This window comes from Saccopteryx bilineata, chromosome X (assembly GCF_036850765.1).
Source record: "Saccopteryx bilineata isolate mSacBil1 chromosome X, mSacBil1_pri_phased_curated, whole genome shotgun sequence".
In the NCBI taxonomy this organism is placed as follows: domain Eukaryota; kingdom Metazoa; phylum Chordata; class Mammalia; order Chiroptera; family Emballonuridae; genus Saccopteryx; species Saccopteryx bilineata.
The window spans coordinates 65,541,102-65,563,023 of NC_089502.1; positions in this window are offsets into that span (position 1 = coordinate 65,541,102).

Genomic DNA, 21,922 nt, shown 5'->3' on the forward strand with positions numbered 1-21,922 from the left:
AGAACAGAGATGCAATTGTACATAAAACACCAAACAAGAAACAAGTGAAACCTCTTAACAGTAGTACAGGGATAACATAAAACAGAAGACTAATATAATAGATGATTATAAACTAAGGAGTGTTGTGAAGGGTAGTTTAAGAAATTTAAACTGTGTTTCCTCCATAACAGTGAGTATATGAAGGTTTCTGATCAGCTTAATAGTTATTTTACAATAATGCAGCAACAGTGGCAAATTCTAATTGAATAGATAATACATTTTAGTTGACAAACTTGTTAAGTAAGTGACACAAATATTGAATTTGTATATAAAAAAATATGGACCTGAATTTAGTATTACCACTGAAAATGATAAAGTAGATACAGGTTGCTTAGGTATTATTGAAGAGAAATGTACAGAATTGATGGATAAATGCATATGAAGATGTATGGAGAACAACACAACAAAACCATGTCTTACCTGTTCAGAAAAATGATTCAGTAATGTGATATGTTTAATGAGATGGTTTTTCAGACTGGAAAATTCTGACATACAATCAAGTGGAGGCCTGGCAGGGAAGGATGATAAGAGATTCCATCATTCTCAGTTTCATTGAATACCACAGTTTTATTACCTTGGGAAATTGAAGTTTAAATCCACAATATACAGATTTTTCTATCATTTAGAAAAAATATCAAGGGTACCTAGTTTTTAAATATTACAAAGGTATATAAAAATAATAGAAAGCTTATATGAAAATAGATCAATGTAATACAGTTATGGCCTCAATAAATTGGTAGGATGCTAAGTGGACAATTAACAGTAAGGATTTCTGGGTTTAAGTTAGCATTAAAAAGTGGAAAAACGGAGTAGCTAAATTTTTATTTTTTTATTTCCTTTACTTTATCTATCTTTCTGTACAAATAATTACATAAAAATAACCACAGAATGAAGAAATATTATCATATATTAATTATATTATCCATAAGTAGATTTTATATTCCTTGAAAAATAAAGATTGGCTGTACCTAGTAATTTATTTTATTTGCCACAATTGAAAAGTAGATATTTTACTTAAGACACTAAAGTCAATTTAAAGTTTTGTCCTTATTTCTTTTTTTAACCTAACATAGCTCTGAGGTTTCTGCAGCTTGGGGAACCTGTATTCACAAGCAGTAATTTGAATAAAGTAATAAAACCTACATAGCTTTTTTGGAAAATGATTACCCAGTTCATCTATCCTATTATATTCCAAAAATGAAGAACAAATTTCAGAATGTCACTTGTAAAATAAATTAATAAGCATTATAGTATGGAAATGGTTATTCAGTCACACAATGGAAGTTAAATTTTACTTTTAAGAATTAGCAGGGAAAATAATTTATAAATTCCCCAAATTCCTAAGAGATTACAATTTCTGGTGTTCATGTAAAAGTACCAACTTCTAGAGGTCTATTTCCAAAGCATATAAGAATATATTCAATGATTTAAATTATTTCTCATAAGTAAGTTTGTAAACTTATATTGCAAGATACATAGGAGTATGTACCTATGTAATTATGCCCAGGGTATGAAACATAAGTAAACTTTCCTAGATATCAGTGTTTCCCTTCCTATCTATTTCTAGACACCCGACCCCCAAAGAAAAGCAAATAGGTAAGAAAACACTGGGTTAGTGTAGTAGAACCTCACTCCATCTTATACCTTCACTCTCAACATAAAAAACACTCAATTTATGTTTGCTTACAGGTAGATTCTTGGTAGTTATCTTGTATAAGTGGTCTAGAGTTACTATATTATCTTCCTAAATTACTTTTGTCAGAAATTCTGTCTACCTCAAAAGAGTAAACCACTTGAAGATTTAATGACTAATGGATATATAGCACAATGAGATAAATCTTTGACAACAAACTCTAAGATTTCCATTTAATAGCATATTTAAGAGTTTTTCAAAACCCACATATTTACAGTGAATCTTAAAATGTTTTCTAATACAAATAAATCAACATCTAAATGAAGTTCTATCATGTAATCTAAGCCTATATTGCCTAGAAAGTCAATATTTTGTACACTGCAGTTCATTTGAAAAATGTTCAAGTAACCTTCTAAAAAGGTTAAGCGTTTTAAGCAAATATAAAATGGAAGACAATACTTTCTTGGAAGAGGTCACATAATCACTTTTACCCTTTTCAATGATGACATCTTGAACTAAACTCTTGAATTAACTTCAATTTTCAAAAATATTTATCTCTAGTATTAATATAAAATAAAACAAATAAGTTTTAGGCCTGAAAACATATATTTTATTAAACCAAGTCAAATAATAGGTTGAACCTCAATTTGAGAAAAAATTAATATTAATATTAATAATGGAAAATTTATATTTTAATAGCATCTTTCACATATTTTGTTTTAGAAACACAGTGATGAGGCCAATTTTAGGATAAACTACAGCAATAATTTTGCTTAGTGACACAATTATTCAACTTCAGAGAGAAAAGACAAAGGAATTCCTTCAAAAGACACTCTAATCAGATATTTGGTAAGGAAAATTTATTTATTCTATGAAAAATCCAATTAAGCTGAGCTCCAAACATTCTTAAAATCCATGTAATTTTCTGATAATAATATACCAGATATGTCCCTGACAGAATTTTGAAAATATTTAAATTTTCATTGGGATGGGAGTCTTTGGAAAATCTGAGATGATTCAAGCTAAAAATTTAAAAGTACTGAAGTGTTTTATACTGTGTTTGGTACAAGACATACTACTGTGTTTTCATGTGTTCTATTGATAACACTTTTAAGTGTTCAAAGGCCATATTTAAAGTGCTCAATAAATCTTCAGCCTAGTAAAAAGGTTATTCATTATGAATACTTCTTATTTAGTAATCACTAGTATTTAAGCAAGGGCTATCAAGACCTGCAATGTTTTAAACTAAAGTTTAAAATCTTCAAGAAGTTAGAAAAGATGTTAAGATGACCCTCAAATTTTCCATATTCTAATGTTATTAAACAAGGTCTCTTTGTACAGATTACATCATATCTGAGAGAGGAATATGACTGATTGTCTTAATGACTAGACACTACAGAATACTGCAGGATCGATATAGCCTCCTTTTTGTCTTACCTGGTTCCACTGATTGAGAGTAAGGAAACCCTCAAATTGGTGGTATAGTAAAACTGTGTCTAAGACTGCTTCTTAATATTGACACCATGATGTGAATTTTGTACTAAGACTTCTTTAATAACATGAGAAAATCTAATACTGTGAATTATCACCTATCAGTAAATAGATTACATCCAACTGAGGGATGATTCTTTCTTGCCACTACTCAGTCATGAGGCAAACTTTGCTGTCTATCCATTATCTCCCCCCTTATTTTAATTTTCCTGAATTTCTTTCCAAGGATCCCAATTATTTACTTTGTTTCAGCTTGTTATCTAAGAGATAGATGTTTGTAAGGAGTTATGAAGAAAGAAAGTATGGAACTTATATATTTCCTAAGTTTTTTTAACATTCAATTTGAAATTTTTTGAGCTATGGTTTAGTCACTTCATCCCTATTTTATGTGACAAATATAGAATATCAATTGCAGTGAAAAGAGATGATACAGTATTAGTAACAAAGCATGTAACAGAGAGGTAAAAGTATGACTTCCCCCTCTTATAATTCTCTCCCTGATCATAAAAGCATGCTTTTTAAAGTAAATTAAAGCATATATTTCTCTCACTATCTACCCTATCATTGGGTTATAAGGAATAAATATCCATAGTGTTTCATTTGTGTGCAGCATATACAGTTGACTATAGTCTTTGATGAAAATAATTATGATATTGAAATAATAATATGTTACCTAAAGGTTATCAAAAAAGATCAGTATGTTACCTAAAGATTGTTACAATAGTTGATTTTTATAGCCTTCTATTACTGACAGTTTTAAAAACAAGACAGATTCTTTTACTAAAGGTACCTAATGCTAATTAATATATAAAGCAAGCAACTATTTTTTTGTCGTGAAGAGTCCCCAGTGCTGTAAATTTTATGCATTGATGAAAGACTGTAGAAAAATAAGTGTTATTTCTAATATATCAGCAGAATTTGATCTATAAAGGGTGCACAAAGTGAATTCTTTGTATTATACTATTTATGTAAAATGCCCTTTTTTCTGTAAAAAAATTAGATAATTGAATCTTAGCTCATTTAAAGGGAATTACATAATTATGTTGTTCAGCCTAGGAAAATATTCAGAGCATCAATAAAAATATTTAAATGTCTTTGAAAGATACTGGGGAAATAAAATCCAATTTAACCATAAGTTTTCTGAAGTGGGGGGAAGAGGAAATTCAAGGATCTTAAGGCTTTACAGTTTAGATATTAGTAATTACCTTTCCAGAATGTTTAGTACCATCTTGACCACATTAATCAATTCAAGGACAGCTGTAAAAATATTATGAGCTGGTTGCTCATTAGTGCCATGGAGAGCGCGCACGCTTCTTCTTTCCGATATCAAGACAATAATTCGGTCAATAGCACGCTCAAGATCTTCGCTTTGTGCTCTGAATCTGGTAGGCATCTTTTTGACATTCTGAAATTAAAATGGCAGTTTGGCGGAAGAAATGAAGTAGCACTTATCTAACAAAATGTGAGTATAAAATCGGTTCACCAGCAATACCATTTAGACAAAGTAATGTTAAGATAGAGGCAAAATTACAATCAAACACATTCCATTCTTTACATAGTTTCTGGTAATAATTATAACATTCATGGTAGTAGTTACATATAGAGCCTGGAAGCAATGGAAATTTTGAGGTATATAATTTTAGAATGTTACCAAAACTACTTGCCTACAATTAAGACACATTAATTCTGGTACTGCCTTATTAGTACACCTACCTCATTTTATTTTTAGAGTATAATCTAGCAAGAAGAGGACCCATAGTACTTTGAATATTGGGGATAGATTGAATATTGAGGATAGATTTAAGAGATAAGAAAGGCTTCCTATTTTCAGAGCCAATGATCTATGTACACAATCCTTTCTCTGAGCTGGTAATTTAAACATATAAGAGCTTTAAAATTATTAATTGGGTACTAATTTTTAAATGTACCACTTCAAGTGATTAGGCACTTGTCTAAATTGCATACTTTTTCTTAGCATGAATATATGTACACACACCTCCATTAGTCACGTTTTGTCCAGGGCCTTATCAAATGGCCATCAGAAATAATCAGAGAGTTGCACTAATGTTCCCATATAGCCCCTTCTTTAGAAGAAGTTACACTAATTTCACGGTTGAATGGTCAGGAAGTAATCTATGATTTACAAGGTAAGGAGGGGCCCTATTAAAATGTACTTTCCCTTTAAGTATGAAATTCTGAGGTCAAGAGAAATTTTATTTATGTAAGATATATGTTTTATGAGTGTTTCTGGCCTGGATCCATGAAGATTTTAGGTGATATTATCATGACTTCTATGAACCAGAAGAACCAAGTCCACATCTCTTCAATAATTACTTCTTTGTACTGTAAAATCTTTTATGTGATTTGTTTAGATATTTACTCTTAGTTTTTCACTTTAAAGTTCACAAATTAGTTGAAAACAAAATCATCTTCCAGGTTTCTGATAAATAGCTATGTTTTGGTAGCATCCACCTCTTGAAAATAAGCTTGCTTTACATTTGCTTACTGACAAAGTCAGATGTATATGTGGACTTTTTCCTTCCTTCAAAGGGTTTATAATATGAAAAATAAAGTAATATAAAATTATGGTTGCTAATTTTCTCATTGATAGATGTCAGAATTATATCATCAATGCTAACTTTTAAGATACAAATATTAACATGCTTTCACTTCCATCACTGACTTTTAAACTTTTTCATCTTTTATTGATATAATCTGGGGTTTTAGATATGTTATGATCATTAATATAATAGTTTATTAACATTATTGGGGTCTACATATTTAAAGAGTTTTTCAAAATTTTGCATTATATTATATAACCATATTAATAAAATTATTTTGAAAATTATGCTTTACTACTTTTAATGCTCATTGCTGTGTATACTACAACTTGGGTGTTCTTGACTTCTATATTTTATTCATTCTTTTGTGAGCTATAATTCATCTTCTAGTAATTTTAAGAAGTTAATGAGAAATATACCTTCTGACTTTATAGTGTAAGAATATTTTGCCGTTGCCAACTCACATAAATGGTTTCCCAAAGTTGCACAGGAATTAGTAAATCTTATCCTAAACACAGGAACCTCCTGATACCCAGGAGGGTATCTTTCTACTGTATTATTAAATGCATTTGGCCTATGTGGATAGGGAAAGAAGGAAGTTTTTTTTTACGTATGCCACACTACTGTCAGTGTAGTGAAATGAAAAGATACCTAGGTCTGATGTGAGATCTTAGATTATACAGATGGCTTCAAATTGTCTCAGAGTCTGAGTTTGTTTGCTTGTTTTTCTAAAATGGTGATAGTAACATCTTCTTCATCTCTCCTTGCATATGGTTATTAAAGATATCAAATATTATATAAAGAACTGGTATTTCTTTTATACAATTAGTATAAGCCCCCAAATTACACTAGACATTTTTAACCAGCAGTCTCTAAATGGTAGGTGATCTCTGTGCAATCCTAAGGAAAATGTAAAGATGTTAAACAGTTCCTCTAATATTCTAAGTAAATTTGGATTGACTTTTCTAATGTACTTTTTGAAAATTCCTTTAAGATTAAACAATTGATAAATGTTATCTTTTTTTGTGTATACCTCACTAGATCATGTTTAAAGAGTCAAAATCAGATATATCTCTTCCCTTTTATTTTAATTTACAATCATTTTGCAGAGAGAAAACTTTTTTTTTTCAGTAAATCCAAAACAACTAGGTCAAATAACTTATAATTTCAAAATGGTTAGAATTGAGAAATGAAAGCACAGGAGTGTTGTAACTGTGACTCTTTTAACGTGGATTACTAATAGCAAATAATATCAATTAAATTGTAAAAGAGTCTTGTTGAAGTTTTTTTAAGACATATAATTTAACATACTAATGTTAAATTTTTATTATTAGTTACACATATCACTAAAGTCATGAAGGTGTCAAACAAAAGTCTTTCTCAAATATTAACTTGATTTATAATAAATGGAATTTTCTCTGAAACCATGAAGGTCATAGTGTGCCAAAAGTTATTTCTTTACTTTAACCCCTTTGTGATTCTATAATTATGCTGAGAACCAAGAAAGACAACTCTCATGTTTACGTTAAAATTTGAATTGCAGACTTTTAAGATTCCAGCATGACTCATCAAATGAAATAAATCATATATTTTTCCAGTTGATTGCTAATTTTTGTTAGTTTATGATATGCATTACTTTTAAAGAGCATAGAGGTGGTATTGTTGGATCCAGTTTGTTAATATCTTGTTGAGAATTTTAGAATTCATATTCATCAGAGATATTAGCCTATAATTTTCTTTTGTTGTAGTATCATTATCTGGTTTTGAATTAGGAAAACATTGGCCACGTTAAAAGCATTTGCAAGTCTTCCCTACTCTTGAATATTTTTAGACTATTTAGAGCAGGGGTCCCCAAACTTTTTACACAGGGGGCCAGTTCACTGTCCCTCAGACCTTTGGAGGGCCAGACTATAAAAAAAAACTATGAACAAATCCCTATGCACACGGCACATATCTTATTTTAAAGTAAAAAACAAAACGGGAACACATACAATATTTAAAATAAAGAATAAGTAAATTTAAATCAACAAACTGGTCGGTATTTCAATGAGAACTATACTCCTCTCACTGACCACCAATGAAAGAGGTGCCCCTTCTGGAAGTGCAGCGGGGGCTGGATAAATGGCCTCAGGGGGCTGTAGTCGGCCCACGGGCCATAGTTTGGGGACCCCTGATTTAGGGATAGGTAGATGTTAGCTCTTTAAATGTTTAGGAAAATTCGCCTATGAAGTCATCTGATCCAGAATTTGTGTTTGCTGGATGTTTTTTGATTCCTGCTTCTATTTCATTAGTTGCATTGCAAAATTTGTAATTTGTCTATTCAGGTTTCTGATTCTTCCTGATTCAGTTTTGGAAGACTGTATGTTTCTAAAAATGCTTCCAAGCCCTGGCCGGTTGGCTCAGCGGTAGAGCGTCGGCCTAGCGTGCGGAGGACCCGGTTCGATTCCCGGCCAGGCCACACAGGAAAAGCGCCCATTTGCTTCTCCACCCCTCCGCCGCGCTTCCCTCTCTGTCTCTCTCTTCCCCTCCCGCAGCTAAGGCTCCTTTGGAGCAAAGATGGCTCAGGTGCTGGGGATGGCTCTGTGGCCTCTGCCTCAGGCGCTAGAGTGGCTCTGGTCGCAACATGGTGACGCCCAGGATGGGCAGAGCATCGCCCCCTGGTGGGCAGAGCGTTGCCCATGGTGGGCGTGCCGGGTGGATCCCGGTCGGGCGCATGCGGGAGTCTGTCTGACTGTCTCTCCCTGTTTCCAGCTTCAGAAAAATGAAAAGAAAAATGCTTACATTTCACCTAGGTTGACCAGTTTGTTGGTATATAGTAGTTCACAGTATTTTCTTACAATCCTTTGTATTTCTGTGGTGTCAGTTGTTACTTAGTTATTGATTCTCCTCTTTCATTTATTTTATTTTAATTGTGTCTTCTATCTTTTTTTCTTGAAGAGTATGGTTAAAAGTTATCAATCTTGTTTATATTTTCAAAGAAGTTAATCTTGATTTCATTTATCTTCTGTATTTTTTTCAATCACTATTTCATTTATTTGTGCGGTAATCTTTATTACTTTCTTTCTACTTATTCTTGGCTTTCTACTTATTCTTTCTACTTATTTGTTTAAACCAGGGGTCTCAAACTTGCGGACCGCGGGCCGCATGCGGCCCACTGAACAATTTTGTGCGGCCCGCAGACTAATCAACGAAGTTCAAAATATTTTGGGTAAAATTAAGTAAGCCTAGGGGCCTACTTGTATTTTTTATTTCTCTAGCATCCTAGCTAGATATTAGCTTAGTTAACAGCAGTTGTGATGCGAACTACAGTTTCTGGTCATTTTGTGACACTGAGTAAACTGCATGTTCGATTGTGCTTGTTGTACTGATATTTTTTTTTTTGTTTTCAACTGCAGTGAGAAAAGTGTTGCGTAACAGTTGCCTTTTGTAGACCTAGTGCGGCCCGCCTAATGGCTGTGATCTTGCTCTGTGGCCCACATGCTGAGTTGAGTTTGAGACCCCTCGTTTAAACAATAAATAAACCCATTTATTGTTTAATAAGATGTTATTTAGCCATCATGCGTTTGATGGTTTTTCTTTTTCTTTTTTTATTTTTATTTTAGCTGGTTTCTAATTTTATCCATTGTGGTCAGAGAAGATGCTTGATATGATTTCAATCTTGTTGAATTTATTAAGATTTATTTTGTGTCCTAAGATGTGGTATATCTTTGAGAATGTTCTATGTGGACTTGAGAAGATGTACATTCTGCTGTTTGGGGAAGAAATGGTCTATAAATACCAATTATATCCATCCAATCCAGTGTGTTATTTAAGGTCACTGTTGCATTGTTGATTTTTGTCTGGAAAATTTATACAATGATGTCAGTGGGATGTTAAAATCCTACTATGACTGTACTGCTATATTGATCTCTCGCTTAATATCCACCAAGATATTCTTTATGTTTATTGCTCCTATGTTGGTTACATATATGTTTACAAGGGTTATATCCTCTTATGATCAACCCATTTAGTATTATGTAATGACCTTCACTGTCTCTTGTTATGGCTTTGTATTGAAATCTATTTTGTCTGTTATAAGTATTCCTACCCCAGATTTTTTTTTTCATTTCTATTTGCATGGAATATTTTTCCATCCCTTCACTTTCAGTCTGTATCTTTTTAATGAAATGGGTCTGGTGTGTGTACGCACGCGTGTGTGTGTGTGTATGTGTGTGTGTGTGTGTTTTCTTTTCTATTCATCTACTTGGTGTCTTTCAAATGGAACTTTTAATCAATTTACATTGAAGGTTATTATTGATAGGTATTTATTCATTGCCATGTTGTTTTCCATACCTATATTCTTCTCTTTTCTCTATGTATTTTCTTTTTCTTCTTCTTCTTAAAGCAGTCCCTTTAACAATTTCTTACAATACTAGCATTATGGTAATGAACTCATCTAGTTTTTTGTTTGTTTTTGCCTGGGACCTCTTTATTTCACCTTCAATTTTAAATGATAACATTGGTGGGTAGAGTAGTTTTAGTTGTAAGTCTTTGCTTTTTTTCACTTTGTATATTTCATGTCAATCCCTTCTGGCCTTACATGATTTTGTAGAGAAAGCAGCTGACAGTATTCTGGGAGCTCCTTTGTATTTAACTAATTGCTTTTCTTCGGCTTTTTTCTCTTTTTGTCTTTAATCTTTGCAATTTTAATTATGATATGTCTTGGTGTAGTGCTCCTTGAATATAGCTTGATTGGGACTCTCTGTGCTTTCTGAAGTTGCCAAGTTAAAAAGGACTTTTCAGCCATTATTTCTTCACAGAGTTTCTCTGTCTCTTGCTCACTCTCTTTTCCTTCCATTAACATGGTGCCAGCTGAGCTTGTAAATGGAACAAAACTGTCTCACTCCATCACATCATACCTGCATAACCTAGTATCTGTCTGAATCTTGGACAAGAGTATTTCCCAGGAAGATGCACACTGAAGATCTGAGCCTGAGTAAAACACCAATCTCCTTGCAGGACCAAACTTTCCAGGAAAATGCCACTGGGAATTGAAATGTCAGGTCAAAAGAAGCTTGGTTGAGGGGTGGCATAGGCCAAGCCTGCAGGGGTGGGGCAAGAATGGCTCCTTGTTTTATAACCACACAACTCAGTGCCTGGTCTAAGTTCCAGACAAAAGCTTTCTAGGGAGATGCCATTCAAAGGACTCAGCTCTGTACAACACCCTAATACCCCTGCAGGACTGTGCCCAGCAAGTCAGGGTCATTGGGAATCAAAAGGACAAGCCAGGAGCACCACCAGGTGGGAGAATGGAGTGGGTGCCAATTGTGCACATCAAAAGAAGAAGAATGGCCCCCATTCCAAAACTACACAGCTCAGTGACTGTCTGAGTCTCTTCTAAGAAATTCTTTAGAAAGAAAGCATATCAAAGATCTCTTTTGGGTGCAGTTAAAAGACCTTTGTGTATTACTCTAGCTCAGCAGAGTGGTGTTGCAAGTAGTTGGAAAACCAGGGTAATGCACTCCCTAGGCTGCTGCTGTAAGAACAATGATGCTAGACCCTGGAAAGATGGCATCTCAGGGAAGTGTAGGATAGGGGCTCAGTACAGGGATCTCAGTTTGTGACCCTCCAGAGCTCTCTATGGGACCACATCACCCAGGTCTTCTCTCTATGGCTCTCATATGCCCTGGGTTGCCTTCCTGTGGAAGAACCACAATAAATTTCATAGTGTGGACATTAACTATTGCTACAGTAAGCCTGTAATATTCCTTGTTTTATCTTGAATAATCTACAACTGTAGATCTGGCCTTACATTTATTGCATGGAAGAAAAAATATTTGTTTTACTTTCTGCTTAATTTTCAGATTTCTATTGAGTGGGAACACCCAGTCACTTTGCTATTTGCCTAAACCCAACCATGAATGCACAGACATAAAAGTCAAAACATAGCCCTGGCCAGTTGGCTCAGTGGTAGAATGTCGGCCTGGTGTGCAGGAGTCCCAGGTTCGATTCCCGGCCAGGGCACACAGGAGAAGCGCCCATCTGCTTCTCCACCCCGCCCCCTCTCCTTCCTCTCTGTCTCTCTCTTCCCCTACCGCAGCCAAGGCTCCACTGGAGCAAAGTTTACCCCCGGCACTGAGGATGGCTCTGTGGCCTCTGCCTCAGGTGCTAGAATGGCTCTGACTGCGGCAGAGTGATGCCCCAAGATGGGCAGAGCATCGCCCCCTGGTGGGCATGCCGGGTGGATCCTGGTCGGGGCGGGAGTCTGTCTGACTGTCTCCCCGTTTCCAGCTTCGGAAAAATACAAAAAAAAAAAAAAAGTCAAGACATAGACAATGATTTTGTTTCCAGGACCCAGTAGAATACACAATAACATAAATAAAAAACAACATAATTTTGAGTCTCTTACTGTGATGAAAATGGCATTATGTAAGATAAATTTCTCCAAAGAACATAAAGTCATAATCTATATGGTGTTAGTAAGTAGCAGACTCTGATTAAAAATGTCGACATTGCTATTGATTATCTGACATAACTCCTGATGCTTAAAATAAGAATCTTCAACAGTTGTATCTTCCAGAAGCAATACATGTTAAAAAAGTCAATGGTTTTAATTAATAAAAGTATAAGCAGCACATAAAAAATTCTCAATCATTCAGTACTGGACCAAAGTTAGAGATTGCTACAGTTTAGTAAAAAGAACAGAACTAAAAATAGTAATCAATTAAAAAATTGTAAGAGTAAGTTCCTACCTATATTACCTATAAATAATGTAAACATTAGTGCACTAAATTAACCAACAAGTAACACAGAATGGTTAAATGGTTTAAAAAATATTTTTACATTCTGACACCTATAAGAGACTCATTGTAACTTTAAGGACAGACACAGGCTAAAAGTTTGAAGTGATAGAAAAAGACCATCTATGTAAAGTTAAACAAAAGAAAGTAAGAGTGGCAACACTTCTATCAGATAAAATAAGTTCAGTCAAAATTTGTCACAAGAAACAATGAGGGCAGTATATATTGATAAAATAAAATATTCAATTCAAAAAGAGAATATAAAATTATAAACATATATGCACCCAATATTTGGGTACCTAAATATTTAAAGCAAATATTAACTAAATTGAATGGAGAAATAAGCAATAATAGAATAATAGTAGGGAACTTTAATATACTACTTTCAACATTACATAGATTATCCAAACAGAAAATTATAAGTAAACAAAGGACCTAAATAATATCATTATAGAGTGAATAGATCTAACAGATATACACAGAACATTCTGTCCAAAACACCAGTAAACATATTCTTCTCAAATGCACATGGAACATTCACTAGGATAAATCATGTGTTGGGACACAGGGCAAGCATTAACAAATTTTAGAAGGTTCAAATCATATAAAATCATTTCCAACCACATGGCATGAAACTAGAAATCAAAAACAAGAGGAAAATATAAAAAATATAAAAATATGTAGAAATTATAAAATACTCCTGAACAATGTGTCAAAGTAAGCAAACAGAAAATCATAAAGCATTTTGAGTCAAATTAAATTGAAAACACAACATACCAAAACATACAGGGTACAACAAAAGCATTACTAAAAAGGAAGGGTATAACAATAAGTGCCTACTTTAAGAAAAAAAGAATAATCTGAAATAAACATCGAACTTTACAACTCAATGAATTAGAAAAGGAAGAACAAACTAGCCCAAAGTTAGCAGAAAGAAGAAAATAAGAAGCGTTAGAGAAAAAAATTAATTATATACTAGAAAGAATAAAAATCAATAAAAATAAAAGTTTTTTAATTAAAAAATTGAAAAACATTTAGTTAAAATAACAAAAAAATGGAGAGGTAACACAGGAAAATAATAATTAAAAGAGAAGATACTACAACTAATTCCACTAAAATACAAATGATCATAAGAAGTTTCTAAAAACAATTACATGTCAACAAATTGGATAACATATAATAAATGATTAAATCCCTAAAAAATGCAAACTACCAAAGATGAAAATAAATAAATATAAAATCTGATGATTAAGAAGATAAAAGCAGCAATTATAAACTTCCTAACTAAAAAATGCCCAAGACCAGGTTTTTTCATGGAAGAATTTTATCAACAATTTAAAACAGAATTCCAATCCCTCTCAAATTTAACCACAAAATTGAAAAATAATAAATACTCCAAAATTCAGGTTAATAAGACATTACGCTGATACCAAAGCAACATAAGAACCCTAGAAGAAAGAAACAGAATACTACAGGACAGTATCTCAAAATGAATATTGATGCAAAAATTCTCAACAAAATATTTGACAAATTATATTCAACAGCACCTTAAATGATCAAAAAACATGAATAAGTGGTATTTACTTTGGGGATAAAAAATAGTTAAGTAAATATACAAATCAATAAATGTTACATTCCACACTAATAGAATGGAGAATAAAATTATAGTATACTCTCAATAGATGCAGAAAAAGTATTTGACAAAATTTTATACCATTTCTTATGAAAAATTCTCAGAGAATTGGGTGAAGAAGGAACATACCTTAACATAATACAAGCCATGTATGACAAAATGACTGCTAACATTATATTCAACATTAAAAGCTGAAAACTTTTCATTTAAAATCAGGAGCAAGTCAAGGGTGTCCACTCCCATTAGTCTGCCTCAACATAGTACCAGAAGTCTTAGCCAGAACAATTAGGCAAGAAAAAAATAAATTGCATCCAAATATAAAGGAAAATGTACATCTGTCTCTGTTTTTATAGAGTATATTATATAGAGAAATCCCTAAAGATCCTATCAAAAGCCATTAGAACAAATGCATGAATTAATATAGTTGCAAGAAAGAAAATCAACATACAAATTCAGGTGTACTTCTATATCCTAACAATCTAATATCTGAAAGGGTGGGAGAATCAACCCTACTTATAACAGTATCAAAAAATATTTGTGAATTCATTTAACCAAGAATGTGAAAGATCTATATACTGAAAACTATGAGATTGATTAAAGAAACTGAAAAAGACAAAGATAAATGGAAAAAAAGAAATAATAAAGACCATCGATGTTCATAAATTGAAAGTGTTAATATTGTTACAATGTTCATACTACCCCAAACTATCAACAGATTCAATGCAATTCCTATCAAAATTCTAATGATATTTTTCAAAGAAATAGGGAAAAAAAACCCTAAAATTTATAAAGTCACTAAAGTCTCATAATAGCCAAAATAATCTTGAGAAATAACAAAGCTAATGGTATCATAGTTCCTGATTTCAAACTACAACACAAAGTTATAGAAATAAACAGTATGGTACTGACATAAAAACAGGCATATATACTAATGGAGCAGATTTGTGAGCCCACTAATTAATCTTGACCTATACTGTCAATCTTTTACAAGGGAGCCAAGAATGCTCAAATGGAAAAGGATAGTGTCTTCAATAATCAGTGTTGAGAAAACTGGATATATACATATAGAAGAATAAAATTAAATTTCTTATACCACTTAAAAATAAACTCAAAATAAATTAAGGAGTTCAAAATGAGAACTGAAACCATAAAACTCCTAAAAGAAAACTAAAGTTAAACATTTAATTAAAAAACCACAAACATACAGATGGCCAATAGGCATATCAAAAAATGCTCAACATCACTAATCATTAGAGAAATGCAAATTAAAACTACAATGAGATATCACCTCACACCAGTCAGAATGGCGCTTATCAACAAAACAACACAGAGTAAGTGCTGGCGAGGATGTGGAGAAAAGGGAACCCTACTGCACTGCTGGTGGGAATGCAGACTGGTGCAGCCACTGTGGAAAACAGTATGGAGATTCCTCAAAAAACTGAAAATTGAACTGCCTTTTGACCCAGCTATCCCACTTTTAGGAATATACCCCAAGGACACTATAGAACAGCTCGAAAAGGAGAAATGCACCCGCATGTTTGTGGCAGCATTGTTCACAATAGCGAAGATCTGGAAACAGCCCAAGTGTCCGTCAGAGGACGAGTGGATTAAAAAACTTTGGTACATATATACTATGGAATACTACTCAGCCATAAGAAATGATGACATCGGATCATTTACAATAATATGGATGGACCTTGACAACATTATACGGAGTGAAATAAGTAAATCAGAAAAAAAAACTAAGATGAATCCATACATAGATGGGACATAAAAATGAGACTCAGAGACATGAACAAGAATGTGATGGCAACAGGGGCGGGGGGTTGGGGGAGGGGGGATGAGGTGAAGAAGGAGAGAGGGGTTAGGGGAGGGGAGGGGCACAAAGAAAACCAGATAGAAGGTGACAGAAGACAATTTAACTTTGCGGGAGGGGTATACAGCACAATCAAATGTCAAAATAATCTAGAGATATTTTCTCTCAACATATGTACCCTGATTTATCAATGTCACTGCATTAAATTTAATAATTAAAAAAAAACCCCACAACCTAGAGAAAAACAAAAACACACAATGTCACATCCAAAAACTCATAGCCAACACCAATGTCAAGGATACTTCTTTTATGTTTCCTTCTAAGAGTTTTATGATTTCAGATCTTAAATTTTAGTTTTTAATCCATTTAGAGTTGATCTTTGTGTGTGGTGTAAGACAGATTTGAGTGTCATACTTATACATGTGAATATCCTGTTTTCCCACCCCATTTATTAAAGATACAATCTTTGCTCCATTTGAAAGTCTGGGAGAACAATTCACACATCTTTTTTTTTTTTTTTTTTTTTTTTTTTTTTTTTTGGTGAGAAGTACTCTTTCTAGCTGGGAAGTTTCCTTTTGGTACTGAGCAATGCCACTTTAAGTATCAGACAATACATACAAAATTATGCTGTTTTCCTTCCCTTCCTGTGGAGTTATTCTCAAGTTTGTTTGTTTTTTTCCTACTATGCTGCTAAAGTTTCTAACTGGACCCCAGAGCTCTTCCAACGTTAGTTTTGTTCATAGATATGTCTAATTGTTATACTTTGTAGAAGGATGAAGGCTGTGGTCTCCTAGTCTACCATTCTGGTGACACTACTTCCTTAAGGCAGATTTTTGAATACCACAGTAAACATGTAGCATGAAGACCAACGATAAGAAATGGCTAAGTCCTTCTGAACAACATAAACTTTATATTCTACCCAGCTCAGCCTTTCAAGACAAAGACTCATTTTACTTGCATCCATTTAATCTCCTATTTCTATAGTAGTGACTGGGGATGTTGTTCCCACAAATGTAGCACAAATATAATATACTGCTCACAATAATTAGGGGATACTTAAAAATGAATATGAAGTGATAAAATATCCCCTAATTTTGTGAGCAGTGTATATACATTAATAGCCAATTTGATTTAAAATAAAATGTTTCATTCGAATCAAGTAACAAAGATTTAGAATAATACACTCCAATATACTTTTCTTAAAGTATAATTTTCAATAATTTATCACTCATGTTGTATTTTTCTATGTCATATTAAATTTCTCCATAGTTCAGAGAAAATGATAAAACTAATTGTAAAATGTCTACTATTAATTGTACCTCCAAAGATACTTCACAAATTTGCTAAAAATAGAATCTAGAAGGTACTCAGTATATTTGATCTATGGACAACACAGCCTTCACAAGTGTTATGACTGCAGTTAGAATGGAAACTTGAGAGATCATGTACTGTGTAATCTTTAATGCAATGACACTTTTATTTCTATAGAAAAAAGAAAATAAGACAGCTACTTATTCATTTAACGGTAATATAGCTTGTCATTGAGAAAACATACTGAAAAAGTTTTTGCATTTCTTTATGGACATGTAGAAAGTAAAATAAAGTTTCCTATCCATATAAATAATAATTTACATCAAGCAATGACTGACGGTAAGACCTCACATATTTTCCTAGTTTTGTTACAACATGCATTTAAAGAACAGCAAGCAAGGGGAAACTGTACTGAAGAGTTTGAGCCACAACCAACTGAACCAAGGTAAGAGAACAAACTTCAGATGTTAAATGTAAGCCTGCATAATTTTTAACTAGTGTGAACCCAATAAATTTGCTTTAAAAATAATAAAGCATATTGTAAAACTAAAAAAAGTTGAACCTGGTTATTTTTCAAGTGTACAAATGACGGAGGTGTTTGGGAAGTTATTTAGGGATAGAAGCTTTAATATGATCACATATTGGCTTTTGGTAACAGCTCAGTGACACAATTATGGTATTATAGTATGAATCCTTTGATTGAAGAAAATTTATGACAAAAAATGACTTAGACTATTAAGTGGTAAGTGCTCAAATGCTGAGTTTGGTAGCCTGTGCTAAGATCTAAGGAATATGGGTTGCTTACTGCCTTTTCTCTTTCACTTGGGGTCTAATAGATGGATGAGTGATGTTAAAAGCTTGGTGAATCCATTTATCTTCTCTAATATCTGTTCTCCTGACAGGAAACTCATTGGAAAGACATGAGGAAGCTGCAGATAAAAGGTTATAATTTTCAAATAACTGCTACCATTCACTATCCAAACTACAAGTATTGAGAAGAGGATGCTTGCTGTCTACGTAAAAGAGGAGGAGAAGAGAAAAGGAAGGTGTAAAAATCACAAAGAGTAGGATAAATTTGGACTTAATAAGGAAAAGTCCAAGAATACTGGATAAAAAGAGCACCTTAAAAAGTTTTTGATATGAAATAGAATATTTTCTTTAAATGATGAAAATAGAACCATTACATTAAAATGCAGTTTTTAAAAAATTTTTTAAAGATGCTTAAACAAGTCTAAGATATAGTAAAGTATTACTTTAAAAATACCTGTATCGGAAACTCATCTAAGTAACAAGGATAAAAACAAATTCAAAGTGAAAGGCTGGAAAACAATACTCCAAGCAAATAACATCCAAAAAAAAGCAGGTGTAGCAATACTCATATCGGATAATGCTGACTACAAGACAGGAAAAGTACTCAGAGACAAAAATGGCCATTTCATAATGGCTAAGGGGACACTGAATCAAGAAGACATAACAATTCTTAATATATATGCACCAAACCAAGGAGCACCAAAATATATAAGACAGCTACTTATTGATCTTAAAACAAAAACTGACAAAAACACAATCATACTTGGAGACCTCAATACACCGCTGACGGCTCTAGATCGGTCATCCAAACAGAGAATCAACAAAGACATAGTGGCCTTAAACAAAACACTAGAGCACCTGGATATGATAGACATCTACAGGACATTTCATCCCAAAGTGACTGAGTATACATTTTTCTCCAGTGTACATGGATCATTCTCAAGAATTGACCATATGTTGGGCCACAAAAACAACATCAGCAAATTCAGAAAAATTGAAGTTGTACCAAGCATATTTTCTGATCATAAAGCCTTGAAACTAGAATTCAACTGCAAAAAAGAGGAAAAAAATCCCACAAAAATGTGGAAACTAAACAACATACTTTTAAAAAATGAATGGGTCAAAGAAGAAATAAGTGCAGAGATCAAAAGATATATACAGACTAATGAAAATGACAATACGACATATCAGAATCTATGGGATGCAGCAAAAGCAGTGATAAGAGGGAAGTTCATATCGCTTCAGGCATATATGAACAAACAAGAGAGAGCCCAAGTGAACCACTTAACTTCCCACCTTAAGGAACTAGAAAAAGAAGAACAAAGACAACCCAAAACCAGCCGAAGAAAGGAGATAATAAAAATCAGAGCAGAAATAAATGAATTAGAGAACAGAAAAACTATAGAAAAAATTAATAGAACAAGGAGCTGGTTCTTTGAAAAGATCAACAAAATTGACAAACCCTTGGCAAGACTTACCAAGGAAAAAAGAGAAAGAACTCATATAAACAAAATCCAAAATGAAAGAGGAGAAATCACCACAGACACTGTAGATATACAAAGAATTATTGTAGAATACTATGAAAAAATTTATGCCACTAAATTCAACAACCTAGAAGAAATGGATAAATTCCTAGAAAAATACAACCTTCCTAGACTGAGTCAAGAAGAAGCAGAAAGCCTAAACAGACCTATCAGTAGAGAAGAAATAGAAAAAACCATTAAAAACCTCCCCAAAATAACAGTCCAGGCCCTGACGGCTATACCAGCGAATTTTATCAAACATTCAAAGAACACTTGGTTCCTATTCTACTCAAAGTCTTCCAAAAAATTGAAGAAGAAGCAATACTTCCAAACACATTTTATGAGGCCAACATAACCCTCATCCCAAAACCAGGCAAGGATGGCACAAAAAAAGAAAACTACAGACCAATATCTCTAATGAATACAGATGCTAAAATACTAAACAAAATACTAGCAAATCGAATACAACAACATATTAAAAAAATAATACATCATGATCAAGTGGGATTCATCCCAGAATCTCAAGGATGGTTCAACATACGTAAAACGGTTAATGTAATACACCATATCAACAAAACAAAGAACAAAAACCACATGATCTTATCAATAGACGCAGAAAAGGCTTTCGATAAAATACAACACAATTTTATGTTTAAGACTCTCAACAAAATGGGTATAGAAGGAAAATATCTCAACATGATAAAGGCCATATATGATAAACCATCAGCTAACATCATATTAAATGGCACTAAACTGAAGGCTTTCCCCCTTAAATCAGGAACAAGACAGGGTTGTCCACTCTCTCCACTCTTATTTAATGTGGTACTAGAGGTTCTCGCCACAGCAATCAGACAAGACAAAGAAATAAAAGGCATCCATATCGGAAAAGAAGAAGTAAAGGTATCACTTTTTGCAGATGATATGATCCTATACATCGAAAACCCCAAAGAATCCACAAAAAGACTACTAGAAACAATAAGCCAATACAGTAAGGTCGCAGGATACAAAATTAACATACAGAAGTCAATAGCCTTTCTATATGCCAACAATGAAACAACTGAGAAGGAACTCAAAAGAATAATCCCCTTCACGATTGCAACAAAAAAAATAAAATACTTAGGAATAAACATAACAAAGAATGTAAAGGACTTATATAATGAAAACTATAAACCATTGTTAAGGGAAATCGAAAAAGATATAATGAGATGGAAGAATATACCTTGTTCTTGGCTAGGAAGAATAAATATAATCAAGATGGCTATATTACCCAAAGCAATATACAAATTTAATGCAATTCCCATCAAACTTCCAATGACGTTTTTTAAAGAAATAGAGCAAAAAATCATCAGATTTATATGGAACTATAAAAAACCCCGAATAGCCAAAGCAATCCTAAAGAAAAAGAATGAAGCTGGGGGCATAACAATACCTGACTTCAAACTCTATTATAGGGCCACGACAATCAAAACAGCATGGTATTGGCAGAAAAATAGACACTCAGACCAATGGAACAGAATAGAAAGTCCAGAAATAAAACCACATATATATAGTCAAATAATTTTTGATAAAGGGGCCAACAACACACAATGGAGAAAAGAAAGCCTCTTCAATAAATGGTGCTGGGAAAACTGGAAAGCCACATGCAAAAGAATGAAACTGGACTAAAGTCTCTCCCCCTGTACAAAAATTAACTCAAAATGGATCAAAGATCTAAACATAAGACCTGAAACAATTAAGTACATAGAAGAAGACATAGGTACTCAACTCATGGACCTGGGTTTTAAAGAGCACTTTATGAATTTGACTCCAATGGCAAGAGAAGTGAAGGCAAAAATTAATGAATGGGACTACATCAGACTAAGAAGTTTTTGCTCAGCAAGAGAAACTGATAACAAAATAAACAGAAAGCCAACTAAATGGAAAATGATATTTTCTAACAACAGCTCAGATAAGGGCCTAATATCCAAAATATACAAAGAACTCATAAAACTCAACAACAAACAAACAAACAATCCAATAAAAAAATGGGAAGAGGATATGAATAGACACTTCTCCCAGGAAGAAATACAAATGGCCAACAGATATATGAAAAGATGCTCATCTTCTTTAGCTATTAGAGAAATGCAAATCAAAACGGCAATGAGATACCACCTCACACCTGTTCGATTAGCTGTTATTAGCAAGTCAGGTAATAGCAAATGTTGGAGAGGCTGTGGAGAAAAAGGAACCCTCATACACTGTTGGTGGGAATGTAAAGTAGTACAACCATTATGGAAGAAAGTATGGTGGTTCCTCAAAAAACTGAAAATAGAACTACCTTATGACC